Consider the following 20,172-nt stretch of genomic DNA (forward strand, 5'->3'; position numbering starts at 1 on the left):
CAGTCAAACGAAAAAAACCCAAAACTCTGCAAAGTGAATTCATGACCTAAAAACAAAAATTGAAACTCTAAGTCAAATAGAAAAGGCAAATCAACTAAATCAAATCAAATAGTAAAAGGACAATAGCTGTACAGATGGAGAGATGATAGATAACTTTTAAAACAATTCATAAAAAGCATATATAAAAACAAAAAGTGGATCTGACTACATTAGTTTCATCTTCAACCTGATATGCTCTAAAATGAGAATGAGAAAATATTTTTGACATCTGAGAGTAATCATTTAATACTTAAAACATATAAGGGTACCCTGTAACCACTAGGAAGAAGGTAGGAAAACCATAGAAAAATAACAGGTATGAAAAGTTAATTCACAGTAGTAGAAAGCTAAATGGCTAAGAAAAAAAATGAAACAATGCTCAACTTTACAAGTAACTAGAGAAATGGAAATTAAAACCACAAACTTGGGGGGGATCAGGTCAAGATGGCAGTGTAGGCATACTCTGAATTCACCTCCTCCCATGGAGACAGCCAATTTACAAATATTCTTGGAACAATTGCCCCTGAGAAAGAATTGAAAACTTGATAGAACTCCTGTCACAAGGGACAGTCCTGACTGAGGTGCAAGAGGCAGAAATTCCTTTCTGAAGAGAATAAAAAGCTGCCTTCACGAGCCACAGAGCTTCAGGGCCAGCCAGGAGCAAGCCTGATTTACACAGCCTTTCCTAGAGGAGTTGGGGAGCATCACCACTATAAGCATACTTTGGACTCAGCACAACTGAGATGAGTCTCATAACACCTGGCTTTGCTGGCTATTAACTACAGTGGGGAATGCCCCTAAAAAAACTATCAGACATAAGCAGAAAAAAGCTGACTCTTAAAGTGCCCACACGCAAATTCACCCATTTTGGAAAGCAAGCTAAAATTACCAGAAAGAAAGGTAAACAGTCTTTTCTTGAAAAGAGACTCACCTGATAGGCTCTGGGTGCATCTTAGTGAGAGGTGAGACCTCTCCAGGGTTAGAGATACTGACAGTAGCCGTTACTGTGATCTAGTACAGGTGTGCTGACACAGATGCCTGCAGACACCAGTGGAGTTCTTCCACCCATGAGAGCACTGATTTAATCCAGCTCAGCTGGGGCAGGGAGCCTGCCCTAGGGAATGGCCCCACCCAACAGCAAGCCCTAGGAATTGTCACTGCATAATGTGAGACTGAAGGCTGATGCTTGCCCTTCTGATTTCTTTATGTTATTCCTCTGGGCATAGAGTTTTAATATTTGGTCAACATAGAACTCTTCTAAGGATTTCCTGTTACAGTAAATGACTGCATTGTAAGCTCCACAATTGCAAATAATTTAGCTAACTCATCCACTGCTAGCTATTTCCCCACATGCTTAGCACTGGAAGTGGCCAAAATAAGATGCTTAATACTATTGAGTAGAATGATAAGTGAGTCTTGCCAAAATAATACACTACCAGAATTGCTACTACCACTCCCATCACAACCACCCACTGCTATGGCCTATATACATAGCAACAGATGGGAAAAGGAGTAGCTAAAATATTCCAAAATACTATCTCTGTGACTAGTTTTTAATATTCTATATTATAGCACCCCTCATTTCATAAAAAGTTAGTGGGTCTGAAGTCTGATGTGCAAATACGGAAAAAGTGGTCCTTCTGAATTCTCTGATCTTCACAAAGCTTTCTATATTGGCTGTGATAAATATGACAACTAAGATACTCTGAATTTGTGGTGTGCATGTGCAAGCAGGTTCAGTCTTTGCAAAAACACTTTGGATATTTAGAAAGGGTGATATGTGGTTATCAACATTCACAGTACATTATGTAATTTGTTAGCTTGACATTTTATCCCTATTGTTGGCAGTAGTTTATTTATAACAGCTATTTAATCACTAAGATATTCAGCTAGTTGATTAAAAACAGGGAGTAAATCCTGATCAAGAGGGTATCCAAAAAAGAGAGTTGAAGTTCAATCCTCTGCAACTGGACTCACTAGAAGACACAGATTTCCTATCTTTCTCCTAGGTAGCCTTTTAGAGTTTGATTTTTATTCTTTCAGTATCTGAGCTTTTCATGGGGAAATATTTTTAAATTGGGAAAACCTATTCTTATTGCCATTTTTTACCACCTGAAAGTCAAGAATTATTTTCTTTACCTTACCTCTCTGCATTAAAAGACAGAACTCCACTTGGTAAACAGTAGCCAACCCAATAAGGTGGTTAGAGAGTGGTTCTAATGAAGCCAGGGTCCTAGGTAAAGCAGCATACATGCCAATTAGTTTGATGTGTAGAAATATATAATCCCATGGCTACATGCTGCATTCCTAGCTGGGCCCAGATTTCAAAGACGGAATTAGAGAATGCAATGACTCAGCAGAAACCTGCCATCATTAGCTGAAGCAGGGGCATTTTGAGTTCACGTCCTCTTACATATTGACCAATTCTGTCTTTTTCTTTCCTAAGTAAAGGGAACATTTTGAGTTGGACAGGTAAAAATCTGGAAATGTAAGAGCTAAAATATTTTGCAAAATACAGTGCAACTCTTCTTTTCTCTCCACCATAGAATCTCGGCACCACTTTATTACAGAATGTGTTTACATAATACATGCTTATGGTACAAAACTTAAGTTTCTAAAGGGAATACATAAACTGTATCTCCGTTTCTTCTCTGTTGCCCAGACATCCAGTTTCCTCTGTAAATTGAGTAACTGTAACAGATTCTTATTCATTTTTCTAGAGAAACTTACTGCATGTAAAATTATATGCTATAACTTGTCTTTTTTCTCCCTCATTTATAACAAATGACTTTATTCTTTGACTCATTCATGTGGCAGTTCAGGGAAACTGTTGCCTTCCTCAAATCATTGTCCAAATAATTGATCTTTATAAAGTTTACCCCAGTAATGAAATACTGAATCAAAATCAGTCTTCCTAAGGAATCCTTCATTCCTTCATTCATTCACTCCTCAAGTACTAACTTAGTACCTGTTACGTGTTGAGTGCTGTGAGTATTGTACGTATATCCTCCTTGAATTTCCTAGTGATCTGTGTGCTACACAGATTACTCTAATGACTTTTCCTAATGATAGATTTTTGTGTAGTTGAGTTTTTCATAAGATTTAATACCTTCTGTTCTTTCAATTGTTGATCATATCATAATTTGAATGCCCTTTTCATTGCTCTACTTTGAATATGCAAAGAAAATTTGGCACCTGTAGATACATACAATATTATTTGATTAGCACAAAATAAAGTGAACTTAACATCCGCCTTGTACCCAGATGCTTTGTAGTAGAGGTTTATCTTGCTCTCTAGGTATCCTCCTCATGAAAATGTCTTCCCTTAACACTACCCATCAAGACTGTTAGCAATTAATCTAAAGGGATATGCTGAGCCATCAAATACCCCTGTGCAGGTTAGACAGTGACCAAAGATGTTCAGCCAAGAGGATAGTCAGGACTCAAGCTCAGCTCTACTTTACTTTTCATTCTGTTATCTTGCTACACAGCTGGGGGCATTTGGGGGCAGGAGCATCTTTTCTTAAAAATAAACAATAGCCCATGATGCTGTGTCAGCCTAGAGGAGCATTGTTACAAATTTCAAAATGGGGCGAGATAATTCTGCAGTTCCTCTCATTAAAAAGTAAAGTCCATTTTCCTTAACTTTGAATTTTGGCTGGCCTTGTGTCTTTCTTTGACCAGTTCAGAATGCGGCAGAAGTGACACCTTGTCAGTTCTAGAATTAGGCCTTAAGAGGCTTTGCAGCTTTTTGAATCACTACCCTAAGATGGCCATATAAAGAAACCAGTCTAGGCTGTGGGAGAATGAGAGACCACATGAAGGTGAAGCAAGGCACCTTAGGCCACATCCAGCACTAATGATTAGACAGGTGAGAGAGAGCATCTTGAACTTTCCACCCCAGCTGATCTGCCAGTTAAATGCATTCTCGTGAGGAAGGCCGGGTAAACCAGCTGAGGAATTTCCCAGCCAACCTACAGAGTCGGGGGAAAAAATAAATTGAGGTTTTAAGCCATAAGCTTCCTAGTGATTTAGCAGCAAGAATTAATTGATAACTGGTGTATTTTTATCAATCCTTTGGTCAAGTCCAACATCCAAGTACAGAGGGACCCGGGGTTCTTTCTAATTCTTCACATTGTACAATATGTGCTAGCACTGATACTGTAGTTCAAAGCAATATCTTGAGGAGTTAAGACATTCAGATAGTATGAATCCCAGGTAAGAGCATCAAAGGGAATAGTTCTTGAGTGACTGCCTCCTCCATATATATAGCTATTATCGATAATAATACTGAATTATCAAAGTTGAGGGTCTTTACCTAGTTTGCACTTTTGTCTTTTATATTAACTTTGGCTAAAAATAATGCTCAGAATCAAATTTTCTAAAGAAATTTTTAAAAGCCATCTCAACAATTATAACAAAGAGCCCATGCTCTTGGTAAGATGCCTTCCATGCTAGGTTTCAATTAGTTTTATACTTGTGTTTATGTAGTATACTCAAGGAGTCTAGGATGGAATGTGACCAACCAAATGGACTCTATCTGGTCCTTTTGAGACAATTTTCTGCCACTACCTAAACATAGCTGTGTTGTTTTTTGTTTTTGTTTTTCCCTGACTGTGGCATATTTTAACACACAGGAAAGTATTGCAATTATTATTTTTTATTGAGAGGTAATTGTCATAACATTAGTTTCAGGTATACAACATGAGTCAATATTTGCATATATATTATGACATGATCACCAGAATAAGTCATTAACATCCATTACCACTCATAATTATGTATATTTTTTCTTGTGATGAGAATTTTAAGGTCTACTCTCAGCAGCTTTCAAATATTCAATGCAGTATTATTAACTATAGTCACCATGCTGTACATTACATCTCCACAACTTATTTATCTTATGACTGGAGATTTGCACCTTTTTGACCACCTTTACTCATTTTAGCCACACCACACTTCCTGCCTTTGGCAACCACCAATCTATTCTCTGTATTTATGAGTTGGGTTTTTTTTTTCTTTGATTCTACTTTTAAGTGCGATCATGAAGTATTTGTCTTTGTCTTATTTCACTTAGCATAATGTCCTCAAGGTCCACCCGTATTGTCACAAATGGTAGGATTTCTTTCTTTTATGGCTGAACAATGTTCCATTATGTACATATACACCACGTTTTCTTTATCCGTTCATCCATTGATGGACGCTATGTTTCTTCCATGTCTGGGCTATTGTAAATAATGCTGCAGTAAAGGTAGGGGTACAGATCTCTTTTTGAGTTAAGTTTTTGTTTCATTCGGAAAAGTACCCAGAAGTGGATTACCGAATTAGATAGTAGTTCTCATATTTTTGAGGAAATTCCATACTGTTTTCCATAGTGGCTGCGCCCATTTACATTCCCACCAACAGTGCACAACCTTTTCTTCATAACCTTGACTCCACATTTCTTGTTTTCTGATAATAGCCATTCTGGCAGGTGTGAGGTGATATCTCATTGTGGTTTTGACTTGCGTTTCTCTGATTAGAGATGTTGAGCAACTTTTTGTGTATCTGTTGGCCGTCTGTATGCCTTCCTTGGGAAAATGTCTATTCACATCCTCTGCCCACTTTTTAATCAGATCGTTTGTTTTTTTTTGCTATTGTGTTTTATGAGTTCTTCATATATTTTGATATTAACCCCTATGAGATGTGTGATTTGCAAATATTTTCTCCTGTTCAGTAGGTTGTCTTTTCATTTTGGTGATTTCCTCTGTTGTGCACAAGCTTTTTAGTTTACTGTAGTCCAACTTGCTGACTTATGCTTTTATTGCCTTTGCTTTTGGTGTCAAATCCAAAAAGTCATCACCAAGACTGGTATCAAAGAGTTTATCACCCATGTTTTCTTCTAGGAATTTTATGGTTTCAGATCTTATATTCAAATATTTGTTCTACTTTGAGTTAATTTTTGTGTATGGTATGAGATCCTGGTCTAGTTTCATTCTTTTGTATATGGCTGTCCAGTTTTCCCAGCACCATTTATTGAAGAGACTGTCTTTTTCCCATTGTGTAATCTTGGCTCCTTTGCCCTAAAGTAGTTGACCATATTTGTGTGGATTTATTTCTGGGCACTCTACTCTGTTCCACTGATCTATGTGTCTATTTTGGGGTCGATACCTTACTTTTTGACTACTATATCTTTGAAATGTAGTTTGAAATCAGGAAGCATGATTCCTCCAGGTTTCTTCTTATTCAGGATTACTTTGGCTATTGGGGGTCTTTTGTGGCTTCATACAAATCTTAGGTTTTTTTCTATTTCTATGAAAAATGCCATTGGAATTTTGATAGGGATTGCATTGAATCTTAGATTGCTTTTGGTAGTATGAACGTTTTAACAATATTCTTCCAATCCATGAGCAGGGAATATCTTTTCATTTATTTGCACAACCGTTCAATTTCTTCTATCACTATCTTATAGTTTTTGGTGTATAGGTTTTTTGCCTCCTTAAGAAATTTATTTCTAGGTATTTTATTCCTTTGGATGCAATTATGAATCATATTTATTTCTCTTTCTGGTAGTTCCTTATTGTATAAAAACACAAAAATTTTTTGAAATTGATTTTTTGTATCCATCAAGTTTACTGAATTTGAGTAGTTCTAACATTTTTTTATGGAGTTTTAGGGGTTTTTATATGTCATCTTCAAATAATGACAATTTTACTTTATTTCTGATTTGGATGCCTTTTCTTTCTTTCTTCTTCTTTTTTTTTTTTTTAATTGCTCTGGCTAGAGCTTCTAGTAATATGCTGAACAAAAGTAGTGAGAGTGGGCATCCTTGTCTTGCTCCTGATCATAGAGGTTTTCACTATGAGTATGTTGGCTGTGGGCTTGTCATATATGGCCTTTATTATGTTGAGGTATGTTCCCCCAATACCAACTTTATTGAGAGTTTTTAACATAAACGGCTGTTGAATTTTGTCAAATGCTGTTTCTGCATCTATTGAGATAATCTTATTTTTATTCTTTTTTTTTTTAACATGGTATATTTATTTGCAGATGTTGGACCATCCTTGCAACCCTGGAATAAATCTCACTTGATCATGGTGTATGATCCTTTTAATGTATTTTGAATTGGGTTTGCTAATATTTTGTTGAGGATTTTTGCATGTATGTTCTTCAGGGATATTGGTGTATAATTTTTTTCTTGAGGTGTCTCTGTCTGGTTTTTGTATCAGGGTAATGCTGGACTCATAATGAGTTTGGAAGTGTTTCTTCTTTGATTTCTTTTGGGAAGAGTTTGAGAAAGATTGACTATTTGGTAGAATACACCAATGGAGTCATCAGGTCCTGGACTTCTGTTAGTTGGAAGGTTTTATTTACTGATTCAATTTTTTTACTAGTAATAAGCTAATCAGATTTTCTATTTCTTCATGATTCAGGGTTAGTAGGTTGTGTCTAGGAATCTATCCATTTCTTGGTTGTCAAATTGGTTGGCATATAATTATTCGTAGTTTCTTATGATCATTTATATTTCTGTGGTATCAGTGGGAAAGTCTACTCTTTCATTTCTGATACTGAGTCCTTCACGGTTAGTTGAGCTATATGGGTTGGTCTATTTTGTTTATCATTTCAAAGAAACAGCTTAGTTTTGTCAATCTCCTCTTTTGTCTTTTCAGTCTCTATTTCCACTCTCATGTTTATTTTCTTCCTTCTACTACCTTTGGGCATCATTTGTTCTTTTTTCTAGTTCCTTAAGGTGTGAAATTAGGTTATTTTTTTGAGATATTTCTTGTTTCTTGATATAGGCTTTATTGCTATGACCTTCTCGTTTTGAACTGCTTTTGCTGCATCCCATAAGTTTTGGTATGTTGCATTTCCATTTTCATTTGTCTCAGGGTAATTTTGTTATGTCTTCTTTGGCCAATTGGTGATTCAGTAGGATGTTGTCTAGTCTACATCTATTTGAGTTTTCCAGTTTTCTTGTAATTGATTTTTACTTGCATACTATTATGGTTGAAAGAGATGTTTGATATGATTTAAGCCTTCTTAAATTTATTGAGACTTGTTTTGTGGCCTAATATATGATCTATCATGGAGAATATTTCATGTCTGCTTTAGAAAAGTGCATATTCTGTTGCTTTTAGATGGAATGTTCTGTACATGTCTATTAAGTTCATCTGGTCTAATGTGTCATTTTAGGCCAATGATTCCTTATTGATTTTCTGTCTGGATGCTCTCCATTAATGAAAATGGGGTATTAAAATCCCTTACTATTATTGTATTGCTATTTTTCCATTTAGGTCTGTTAATATTTGCTTTATATAATTAGGTGCTCCTATATTGTGTGCATAAATGTTTACAAATATATTGTCTTATTGGATTGACTCTTTTACACTCATATAATGACCTTCTTTATCTCTTATTGTAGTCTTTGTCTTAAGGTCTATTTTGTGTGTTAAGTATAGACTCCAGCTTTCTTTTAGTTTCCGTTTGCATAGACTGTCTTTTGCCAATCCTTCACTTTCAGTTTCTGTGTCCTTATATTTGAAGTGAGTCTCTTGTAGGCAGCATAAAGATGAGTCCTGCTTTGCTTTTTTAATCCATTCAGCCACTTTGTCTTTTGGAGAATTTGTCCACTTACATTAAATGTAAATATTGATAAGTATATTGTTAGCATTTTGTTAATTGTTTTCTGGCTATCCTGTAATTTTTTTTTCTTTCATCTTCCTTTGTGATTTTGTGATTTTATGTAATGCTATGCTTAGATTCCTTTATCATTTTGTATCTGCTATAGGTTTTGCTCTGTGGTTATCATGTGGCTTATGTAAAACAACCTATGTTTGCAACAGTCTATATTAAGTTGATAATTTAAGTATGAATGCCTTCTAAAGTTCTATATTTTTACTGCCCTCTTCCCAACATTTTATGTTTTGGATGTCACAATTTACATCCTTTTATCTTGTATATCCGTTAAAAAATTATTGTAGCTATAGTTACTTTTACTTCTTTTGCCTTTAAACTTCATAATATCTTTACAAGTGATTAACCCCTCACCTTTACAACATTAGATTATTCTGAATTTTATATATTTACCTTTACCAATGAGGTGTATACTTTCATATGTTTTTCTATTACTAATTAACACCCTTTCTTTTTAGCTTAAAGAAGTCTCTCTGATATTTCTTGTCAGCCTAGTCTAGTGGTGACTAACTCCTTTAGCTTTTGCTTGTCTAGAAACTCTTTCCTTCAATTCTGAAGGACATACTTGCTGGGTAAAGTATTCTTGTTTGGCAGTTTTTTTTTCTTTCAGCAATTTGAATATTTTGTGCCACTCTCTTCTGGCCTACAAAGTTTCTGCTGAAAAATCTGCTAATAGACTTATGGAAATTTCCTTGTACATAATAAGTTGTTTCTCTCTTGCTGATTTTAAGATTTCCTGCTTGTCTTTAACTTTTGACACTTTAATTATAACATGTCTTGGTGTGGGTCTCTTTGAATTCATCTTATTTGAAACTTTCTGGACTTATTGGTTCTGGATCTCTATTTTCTTGCCCAGGTTAGCGAAGTTTTCAGACATTATTTCTTCACAGTAAGTTTCCTGTCCCTTTCTCTCTTCTTCTGGGACCCCTATAATGCAAATATTGGTCTGCTCGATGTTGTCCCATAAATCTCGTAAGCTATCTTCACTCATTTTTTTTCTTTTTTCTTTTTGCTGCCCTGATTAGATAAGTTCCACTGTGCTGTCTTCAAAATCATTAATTCTTTTTTTATCTAGTCTGCTCTTCAATCCCTTTATCATATTTTTCAGTTACTAGCTTCTGCAGCTCTGGGACCTTTATTTGGTACTTATATTTTCTGTCTCTTTGTTGAAATTCTCACTTTGTTTATCCATTATTCTGAGCTTAGTGAGCCTCTCTAAGGCTCTTATTTTGAACTCTTTTCAGGTAAGTCACTTATGTTTCATTAAGTTTTTTTCCTGATGTTTTATATTCTTTCGTTTGAAACACATACCTGTTTCTTCATTTTTGCTTGACTCTCTGTGTTGGTTTCTATGCATTTGATAATATAGCCACCTCTCCCAGTCTTGGAGTGCCATTGTGTAGGAAATGAATCTTATTTTCCAACCCTGCCCTAGCTCTTGGTTGTCTCTCAAATCTTTATGATTTTCCAAACAGTCTATTTTATTCTTAACAGATCCCAGTAGTTGAGGGTGTGCCAAGACCTGTCAGTGTCTCAAAGGGGAGGATCTCAGTCAGTACCTAGATTCAGACTGATTGAAAGCCAGACCCTCAGGCAGCAACTTTTAAAGTATACAAACCTACCTCTTTTAGGGAAAGATTGGGAAACAGCATTTCTGTCTGCTTCCTCTGCTCTGGTCCTGGTGTGATAGCCAGTTAAGAAACCCTGCTTGTCATAGCCACCAGAGCCAGGCTATCAAGGGATACGTCCTCTAGGCTGGAGGCACAAAAGCCAGGGTGCCTGATGTCTACACATGATCCTTTCTCAGAGATGCCAAACTGTGGTGGAACATAGGAAGAGCAGAAAGATGGGGCCCATCAGCCTCTCCAATCTCTGGAGAGGATTCTACTGAGTCCCTAGATGTGTGTTTAATAAGAAGCCTTCTTCTCAGGCCACAACTATAGTAAGCTAATAGTCCTCTTTCACAGAAAGACTGGGCTGTGTTTTGGTGTACTGTCTCTGTTCTGTGCCCTGGGGGTGGGAAGTCAGTTAAGAACTTCTCTGTTTGTTACAGTCTTATGGGATCTGTGGATAAAAGCCCCACTGGCCACTAGAGCTAGGCAATCAAAGGATGTCTATTGGGCAGCAGCTGCAAAAACTGGGTCACCAGATATGTGCACTCATTCGTTTTCAGGAAATACTGGCAACCTGGAGCAAGGCAGAGGGAGACCATGATAGACCCCGCCCTCTGAGTTCTCTGGAGAGGATTATGGTAGTCCCATAGACCTGTATTAAGTTAGATGCCTGCCCCTCAGGTTGAAGCTTTAAGATAAGCGAATAAGTGTCTTTCACAAAAAGACTGGGCACTTGTTGGTTGCCTCTGTGTTGGGCCCTTGGGTAAGCGAACGTGGGTGAGCCCATGCTAGCCCTTTAAGACCTGTTTCTCAGTTCACTATAGCCTTGTGGGCCTTGTGGATGTAAACTCTGTTGGCTTTCAAAGCTAGATGTTTTGGGGGCTTCTTTTTCAGGTGCAGGTCTTAAAATTTGCTGTGCCAGATGTGGGTGTTCAAACTGTTTGCCCCTCAGGGAGAAGCTTGGGGTTGTGAGTTCCCTCCTAATTACGGGTCCCCACACTGTGGGTGGGGCTTATTGCAAGATTTTGACTTAGCTTGTTCTATCTGCTTCTATGTGGGGCTTTTCCCCCCATTTGGCAGATGTATAGGAGTTGCTCAGCTAGTTTTGGGATTTCTTTCAGACGAAATTGTTTCACATATAGCTGTAGATTTGGTGTGTCCATTGGAGGCAGTGAATTCAGGATCCTTCTATGTCACCATTTTCAACTGGAACCCCCACTGGTAAGAGTCTTAAGGATTACGATGTCCCTGTAGTTATCACCACCCACTTAACACCAACGGTGGCATCCCAATTGCTATTGGATTAATGAGTCATCAAATGATATTACCCAGTACTAAGGCCACATAGTGGGGAGAAAACCACCATGCCTGGATTTCCCAGAAAGCATAAACCTGAGGAAAAGTCTTATGCACTTCTAATTTAGTACAATTGCAGAAAGCAAGCATGTAAAAGAGTAAATGAAACATGACAGGAAGAGAAGCCAATCTGATGGGTTGTTACTTACCTGGCCACTGTCTGATATCAAGCAAGACTGATTTTTATCCTCATTATTCAGATAAAGAAACAAAGCAATTTGCTTATTCCCTCGTAGCTAGAAAAAGGAAAATCTCAGATAGAAACACAGCACTAGGATTCTGTTTCTGAGAGGCCAATCATTATGTTACTCAAAAAGTCCTTTGATTCTACTAAATAGTTCTCGAATTATCCTTTTTAATCTGTGCCCACTATCAAAAACTCAGTCCAAGTTGCCATCTTCCTGAATTTATACAGAGCTCTTAACTAAATGCCCCGTTATCCAACCTTACTCCTTTCCAGTCCACTCTCTACATTTCAAACATCACTTAGAATATAAATGTGATTATGTCCATTCCTATGTAATGTCATTCAAAGGCTTTCTAATGATCTTGAAACAGCGCTGAACTTTGTTAACATGGCTCACAGTGGATTTAGCATTCTACATGTGGCTTATGCCCTCTTCTCCATATCGTCTCTCCAGAATCACCTTCTATCTAAATGATAGCCACATTCAGATAGTTTGTCTTCAAAGATACCACACTGTCTCTCATGACAACACCATGTCTTCTACGTGCAACCTTCTTCCTATCTCCAGCACTCTCATGCACATTATTTTTCTGGTTTGACCCACTGATCCTCATTTTTCAAACTTAAACTTCCTCAGAAAAGACTGATCTCGAAAAAATGTATGCTCCTGATTTATAAGATTGTTTAGCTACATGTATCCCCCTCATTATATTATTAATAACTTTAATGTTGTTATTGTCTAGTGTCAGTATTCCCTGTTTGACCATAAGCTCCCTGTGGGCAGGGACCATGTCTGGCTTGCTCACCACTCTTCATTGCTAGCACAGCACTGGGTACAGGAAAGTCTTTTTCTCACACATGCAAATATGTACACACACATGAACGGGAAACCAAATGCATGCACAAACATACACAGAGGGGCTTACACCATCCAATAAATTGGTTTTGTAGGGTTCTTCCAGTTTGGTTTGATGGTTAGAAAAAATACTCAACTGGGAACAAATGGGGAGAAACCTTAATTGGGTATCACTAGTTAGACATTTTCACGTACTGACATGAGAAAGCTTAATAAAGTTTGCTTCTAATTTATCAAACTATTTGCAACATCTTGTCTGAAAATTGTTTCTCTATCTTTATTCAAGATCCTTCTTTTATTTTTTTCAAGATTAGCACCTGAGCTAACATGTGTTGCCAATCTTTTTTCTTCTTCTTCTCCTCCTCCTCTTCAAAGTCCCCCAGTACACAGTTGTGTATTCTAGCTGTAAGCCTTTCTGGTTGTGCTATGTGGGACACCCACCTCAGCATGGCTAGATGAGCAGTGCTAGGTCCATGCCCAGGGTCAGAACCAGCAAAACCCTGGGCTGCCGAAGTGGAGTGCAGGAACTTCACCCCCAGGCCATGGGGCCGGCCCCTCAAGATCCTTTTGATTGTAAACACAACATTGGGTTTGTTCTCTCCCCTCCTTTAAATTCCCCTACATTGATATGTACTTAAGCAAATGTGTTCTACAAAATTTCTGATGCTATGTTTTAAATAATCTAAAGCAGCTTTTCTTAAATGAGCTGCATTTAATTAACCTTAAACATTAAAACCTAAAAATACTACTGGATTAGGCATCTAGGTAAGTTCCAACCTTTTCTCTTAGCATTGAAAAATACTATTTTCTTCTCACAGCATCTAAATAGAAGTGTTTACTGCATGCTAAAGAAAGTATAAAAAAGGGATGAAATGCAGTTTAATTTTCTCACATTAAAATGAGAACACTTTGAAATAAACAGTTATCTCAGTATTGTTGTCACTAAATACCTTAATGATATTCCCCTGGTATGAATTCTAAATATTGTAATCAGAGCATCAATCCAGATGCTTTATCCAACTGAAAGTCAATATTTAAAAATTCTGTCCCAATGCAGGTAATTTCAAGAAAACAGCTTTCTCTTAAATCTACATATAACAACAAAATAACGAATCCATTCTAAAAAATTTTAATTTGATCTGTCTCTATGCATTCAATACAGCATGCTGTGATTTCTTGCTAAAAATACATCTTAAAACAGTGATTTTTGAATTTTGGCAACATGTATATTTTTATGTGCGTATATCTTAGAAAAAAATTATTCATAGTGATTTCTTAAGAAATGATAATTTTCAGTACTTTCTGAAAATAATTCAAAGTATTTAAATATGACTGAAAAAGTGTTATTCCTTTGTTTTTTTTTTTGCACTGAGGAAGATTAGCCCTGAGCTAACATCTGTGCCAATCTTCCTCCACTTTATATGTGAGTTGCTGCCACAGCATGGTTGATAAGTGGTGTAGATCCACTCCCAGGATCTGAACCTGCAAACCTGGGCTGCTGAAGTGGAGTGCACAAACTTAACCACTCCACCACAGGGCTGGCTCTGAAAAATGTTATTCTTAACTCTGAAAATAAGTCTCTATTTGTAAGAGAAACACAAATAGCTTTTGTTTTTTTTTTCAAAGATTGGCACCTGAGCTAACAACTGTTGCCAATTTTCTTTTTCTTTTTCTTTTTTTTTCCTGCTTTCTCTCTCCAACCCCCCCATACATAGTTGTATATCTTAGTTGCAGGTCCTTCTAGTTGTGGCATGTGGGACGCCTCTTCAATGTGGCCTGATGAGTGGTGCCATGTCTGTGCCCTGGATCCGAACCAGTGAAACCCTGGGCTGCCGCAGCAGACTGCATGAACTTAACCACTCTGCCACAGGGCTGGCCCCACAAATAGCTTTTGAATGCAACTATTAAAACATTCTATAAAATTTCTTTCACCTTTCCCACTCCATCTCATATCAGGTCCTTATACTCTACAATAATAACTTTGCTGTTTTTCCTGCCACAAATCTTATCTTCCTCAAATGCCTTCTAGTCATTCTTGTCCTGTTTAAAATGCAACCTTGACTATAAAACTTTGCATATTTAAATTAGTTGATGATCCCTGTTGGTTACAGGAGAAAGTTCAAACTAAAATAACATACAAGTTCTTCCATAAACTTGCCTCTCACTTTCTTTCACTATAACCAATATAGAACCTTGGTAAAAGTGGGATAGCCCAGCATTGGTGAGCCCTGGAACTCCATTTCACCCATAGCCAGATCTGTTCTTTTAGCTCTGGTATCATGTCCTTTCATGACACCATCCAAAGGAAGAAGATATGATTTATCTTTGCATGTCTCCCTTACCAGGGGGAAAGCTTCCACGGAAGCCACAGCCCCTATCCTCTCAGAATTGCCCTTAAGTTTTGTTGGCCAGGACAGGGTTACATATCCACTACTAAACTAATTACTATTACTAGTAGTAATTAGTTTAAATACTAATACTTTGATCAGTTTGGACTAATTGTGATTAATTCCCTGGAGCACAAGAGAAACCTATCTCTCTTGAATATATTGGCACTTGAACAAAATTGGAGTTGAATTATTTGGCAATAATAACAGGAATTCATGTTGGATATGCAAATCATGATTCCCAAATCCTCTGAATATTTCTAAAAGTTTGGTAACTGGCTTATCTGTCCCCAGAATGTTTCCCTTTGTTGGGTTTATTTCTTATCTTCCATTCCTTCACTTCAAATCTCCAACGTCCAGTGTCATCTTTCATTCTTCCGATTTTATACATTTTCATGCATAAAGCAAATATAGAGGTCTTTAATGACACATCACTACTCACGTTTGAACAAGCACATCTAAGGTACTAACTCTTCATGACCCAGGGAGGAGACAATCATAGACTTCATGTTTTGTCCCAGTTGTATTTACAACCTTAAAACCCTAAACTTCTTTTAGGTTACTGTCAAAGCCATATTTTTTTAACTCAGGCTTCAACTCTTGATCCCACTGTGCTTATATATGTTTTCTCCATTCCATTTCTGCTACATTGGCAGCTCCCAGATCATCTCTAACAAGCCTTCTCTGACTTCACTGGCATTTCGTCACCTTCCTCCATGCTTCCAAAATACACTGGACATATTTTCCTCATTGTCAAAATGTCCTTTATAAAATCAGAAATGGCATGCACTGTTATGATGTATTTTTCTTAATTTTGAAATGTAATGCATGAAGTTTTAGATTTGTCTAACATGCACAACAGCTCAAACTCTCTAACCTGTAAAATGTAACCAAAATTATCTTACATTTTGTTGTAAAAAAATTTAAGTTGATATGTAATATCTAAACAAACGATTTAATACCAGTACTTACCAATGCTAAAAATGGTGATTTGAAAAATGACTGTTTAATTATTCATGCATCTCTCCTATTAAGAATATTAATTGAATTCATTATTTTTATAGTAGCTGTACCAGGTTATTGCAATCTTACCACTATAGGTAAGCTGTCATAGCATCTATTTGTTAGTGGCTATTACTGGAATTCCTTACCCTATATTCCAGAACTCCTCCTTTCACTACTTCATTTTTTAGGTGTCTTATCATTTTTTGAAATGTAACAAGATAATTTCAGTAAAAATATAGATGAAAATAGCAAAACATTATATACTACACAATATTAAAAATAGTGTATGAGTGTGTGTCAAGGAATGTTGTCAGCATTTTACATGTACTAGTTTATGTAGTCTTCACAAACCACTCTAAAATAGTTATCATTAGCCACATTTTAAAGATGAGGACTGAGATAAGTTGCCCAAAGTCATACAGCAAGTTAGTGGATTAATCAGAATTCAAACTAAGGCATTCTGTCTCTGAGGATAGTAAATGCCTCAAGAATTAATAATTAACTTATATATTCAGATCCTGAGAAACACTGAGAAATAAATTCCTTGTTTCACCCCAGAATGAAGCAAGAATGGGAAGCTTAGAAAACAAGAGACATTTCTCTCTTGACCTTTGTCACTTACTAAAGGCAATTTGTTTTATAACGTCACTTATAAATTCATTTACCTTCAGTGATTCCACATTACCTCAAGGTTAAAATCCAAACTCTTACAGGGCATTCAAGATGAGCTGTGATATGACCCCATCCACCTTTCTCAGAACTATCTTTAGCTGTCTTTGTTGTTAGCGTGATGTGTAGTAAATCAAGAGGACTAGACTTTGGCTCTGACTGATCTGAGGTAAATCAGGGCTAAACTATCCTCCAGTTCTGTTACACTGAGTGTCTTAAGTTTTGTCATCACTACGCTCTCATTTGTGAAAGGAAATGATTCCTACTACATCTTGGGTGATTGGCAAGAATGTGTATGAGAACTTCAAAATCTTTTCCTGGTCCCTTCCAGGTAATTGAGGCCAGGAAGCATTCCTTAATGTAAGAGCATTTTCATGGTTTACATCCTCATTTCTAAGAGCACTAATCTGTCCCCACTGCTCTGAAAACCTCTTTGTCCTATGGTGGATCTCTCCTACTTGTGAGCTATTATAGTGTTTTCTACTGAAACCACTTAATTGACAATTAAGCAATGGTTTCTCATATTTGTCTCATTATTTTAAGTTTATTTCTATTTTACTATCTAACAACTTTTTAATTCATGATTTAATTAAACAAATTGTTGGGGCCAACCCTGTGGGGCATGATGGTTAAGTTTGGTGTGCTCTGTTTTGGCAACCTGGGTTCTCGGGTTCAGATCCTGGGCATGGACTTGCACCACTCATCAGCCATGCTGTGGCGGTGACCTATACACAAAATAGAGGAAGATTGGCACAGATGTTAGCTCAGAGCCAATCTTCCTCGCAAAAAAAATTTCATCCTTGAGGTCAGGAAACATAGATTGTGACTACGTAAGAGTGCTACTAATAAAATGATATATTGACAGTATTTTGCTTATTCTACCTATCATGTTGCTATATTGTAATCATCGCTTTAAAAATATATCAAATTCAAGGTGTCTGAAAGGAGAAATTTATTGGGTACTCACCTTTTGCTCGAGTCCATGCTAGCCACCTTTTAATGTTATTTAATCCAAACAACCCCTCCGTGACGTTACAGCTAGGAACTGGCAGCCTGAAATAGGGGTTGTGAAAAGATAGGAAGTCAACTGAGTATGTACATGTGTGAGCATGAATAATCTGTATGTAAAGCAGTGTCATTGATCAGCTTGAGTCCACATCCAAAGCAGGGTCATTTTGTAGAACTGATAACAGAGTATGTTAATGTATGATGAAATTATGGTGAAAATTGAAGAATGCAGGCCAATAGATTTATCATAATTACTACTATTATATATTCAGGTTAATCATTGTAAGCAATATTTATCGTCTCAATATTGGACACTCTGCTAAATACTACACATGTATTACATCATTTAATACTCTCAAAAGTCACAGATAAGTACTATTATTTCCCCAACTTTCCAGGCAAGAAAACTAAGACATAAATATTAAGTAAATTGCTCAAGTTTAAAAAGCTATAGAGTAGTAGAGACAAGAATTACAATATAAAATATGGATTTGATTGATTTTTTACATGCCCAGGAGTGTTACATATCCTATACTGCCTCCTGTATCAGATTAGGTTGTAGTCCATAAAAGAAGGCGTAAATGAAGAAGAATAAAATGGCAAAAAAGACTGCATGACTTACATCTGTGCTCTACTTTTCACTATCATTTTAGCCAAGAAGCATGGTCCACTTGTGATCTCACCACCAAAGAATGATTATAAAATTCAACGATGAATAATAAAAAATCTGAGGAAGGAATAATCTGGGAGCTGTTTGGTTGTTTGTATATACAATTGCCCATACAAGAATACATGTGAGATTATAAGTGTAGCTGTATGATTTATTAAATTTATCTGTATCATATCAATCCACCCACTAGAATGTAGCCACCATATAGGTGGATATTTTCATCTTTTTTATTCAATATTGTAGCTGCTTTGCTTAAGCAAGTGCTTGGAATATCTTAGATACTCAAAAGTGTCTGAAGAAATGTCTGTGAGTTTATGCTTTTTTGTTCTATGAACTCCTCTGGAGTCTCAGAACATGGGTATGTAAGGCACTATCTTGTAGTGGTTAAAACAGTGCATTTCACACAGAACTGCATTGATTTACCCTCATAGAAACTATAGAAACTATGCTAGACAAAATATACTTAATAGCATATATTAAAGTGAAGAGACAGAAGGCTAAGAATTGATTATATAAAACAGTCTTAAATATCTGAAGGCCAAATTTAGAGAGGAATGTGCAAGTGATTTCATTTTTAAGAAGTAGAGAATGAGGTAACAATTTATTTCGGCTGTGACTGGTCATTGCTCAACTAATACCTAGAACATGTATGTTACCTACTGAGTCTTTATTTAATACCCATGGACTCCTCAACAAATTAAAGTCCACTTGACTCACAGGCCTGTGATGCTGTCCTCACGCCAGGCATCAAGCTAATCAATTAGCACCCATAATTTCATCTAATCTCCAAAACAGAACAGAAAAAAAAGTGGGAAGTACCATTAGTTTCATTTTACAAATGGAGAAACCAAGGTTTGGAAATTCAGGTCTGACTCCAGAGCCCAGGTTCTAAGCTAGTGCTTCTCAAGCTTTATTTTTTCTTCCATTTTTATTGATGTAATTGACATCCAGCACTGTAAATTTAAGTATAATGATTTGACTTATGCATATTGTGAAATTACCATAATGTGTTCAGTTAACATCCATCATCTCATATAGCACAAGAACAGAACAGAAGTTTTTCATTGTGGTGAGAACTTTTAGGATTTACTCTCAACAACTTTCAAATACACTGTACAGCAGTGTTAATTGTGGTCATCATGTTGTATGTTATATCCCTAGTACTTATTTTATAACTGGAAGTTTGTACCATTTGACCACCTTCATCCAATACCCACCTCCCACTCCTACCCCTGTCCTCCTGTCTCTGGTAACGACAAATCTAATCTTTTACTGTGAGTTTACTTTTTAAAAATTTTCAATATAAGTGATATCATACAGTATTTGTCATTGTCTGACTTCTTTCACTTAGCATAATGCTCTGAAGTTTCATCCATGTTGTTGCAAATGTCAGAACTTCCTTTTTTATGTCTGAATAATATTCCGCAGTGTGTGTGTGTGTATCACACACAATTTATTGATCCATTCGTCCATCAATGGACACTTAGGTTGTTTCCATGTCTTGGTGATTGTAAATAAGGCTGCAATGAACATAGGCGTGCAGATATCTCTTTGAGTTAGTGTTTTCCTTTCTTTTGGATATATTACCAGAAGTGGTATCCCTGGATCTTATGGTAGTTCCAGTTTTAATTTTTTAAGGAACCTCCATACTGTTTTCCATAGTGGTTGTACCAATTTACAATCCTACCAACAGTGCACAATGTTTCCCT

The 20,172-nt window shown here is 36.6% G+C and overlaps 1 long non-coding RNA gene across 2 annotated transcripts in view; it reads right to left on the reverse strand.

Moving 5' to 3' along the window:
- LOC138918552 (uncharacterized) overlaps positions 1–20,172 on the reverse strand; it is a 113,026-nt gene that overhangs the window by 33,390 nt on the left and 59,464 nt on the right. For both annotated transcript variants that reach the window (XR_011428045.1, XR_011428044.1), the window contains one exon: positions 17,753–17,838. This is a non-coding gene — a long non-coding RNA (uncharacterized lncRNA). The remainder of the gene's footprint in view (positions 1–17,752; positions 17,839–20,172) is intronic.

The sequence above is a fragment of the Equus caballus genome, chromosome 17 (assembly GCF_041296265.1).
Source record: "Equus caballus isolate H_3958 breed thoroughbred chromosome 17, TB-T2T, whole genome shotgun sequence".
Taxonomy (NCBI): domain Eukaryota; kingdom Metazoa; phylum Chordata; class Mammalia; order Perissodactyla; family Equidae; genus Equus; species Equus caballus.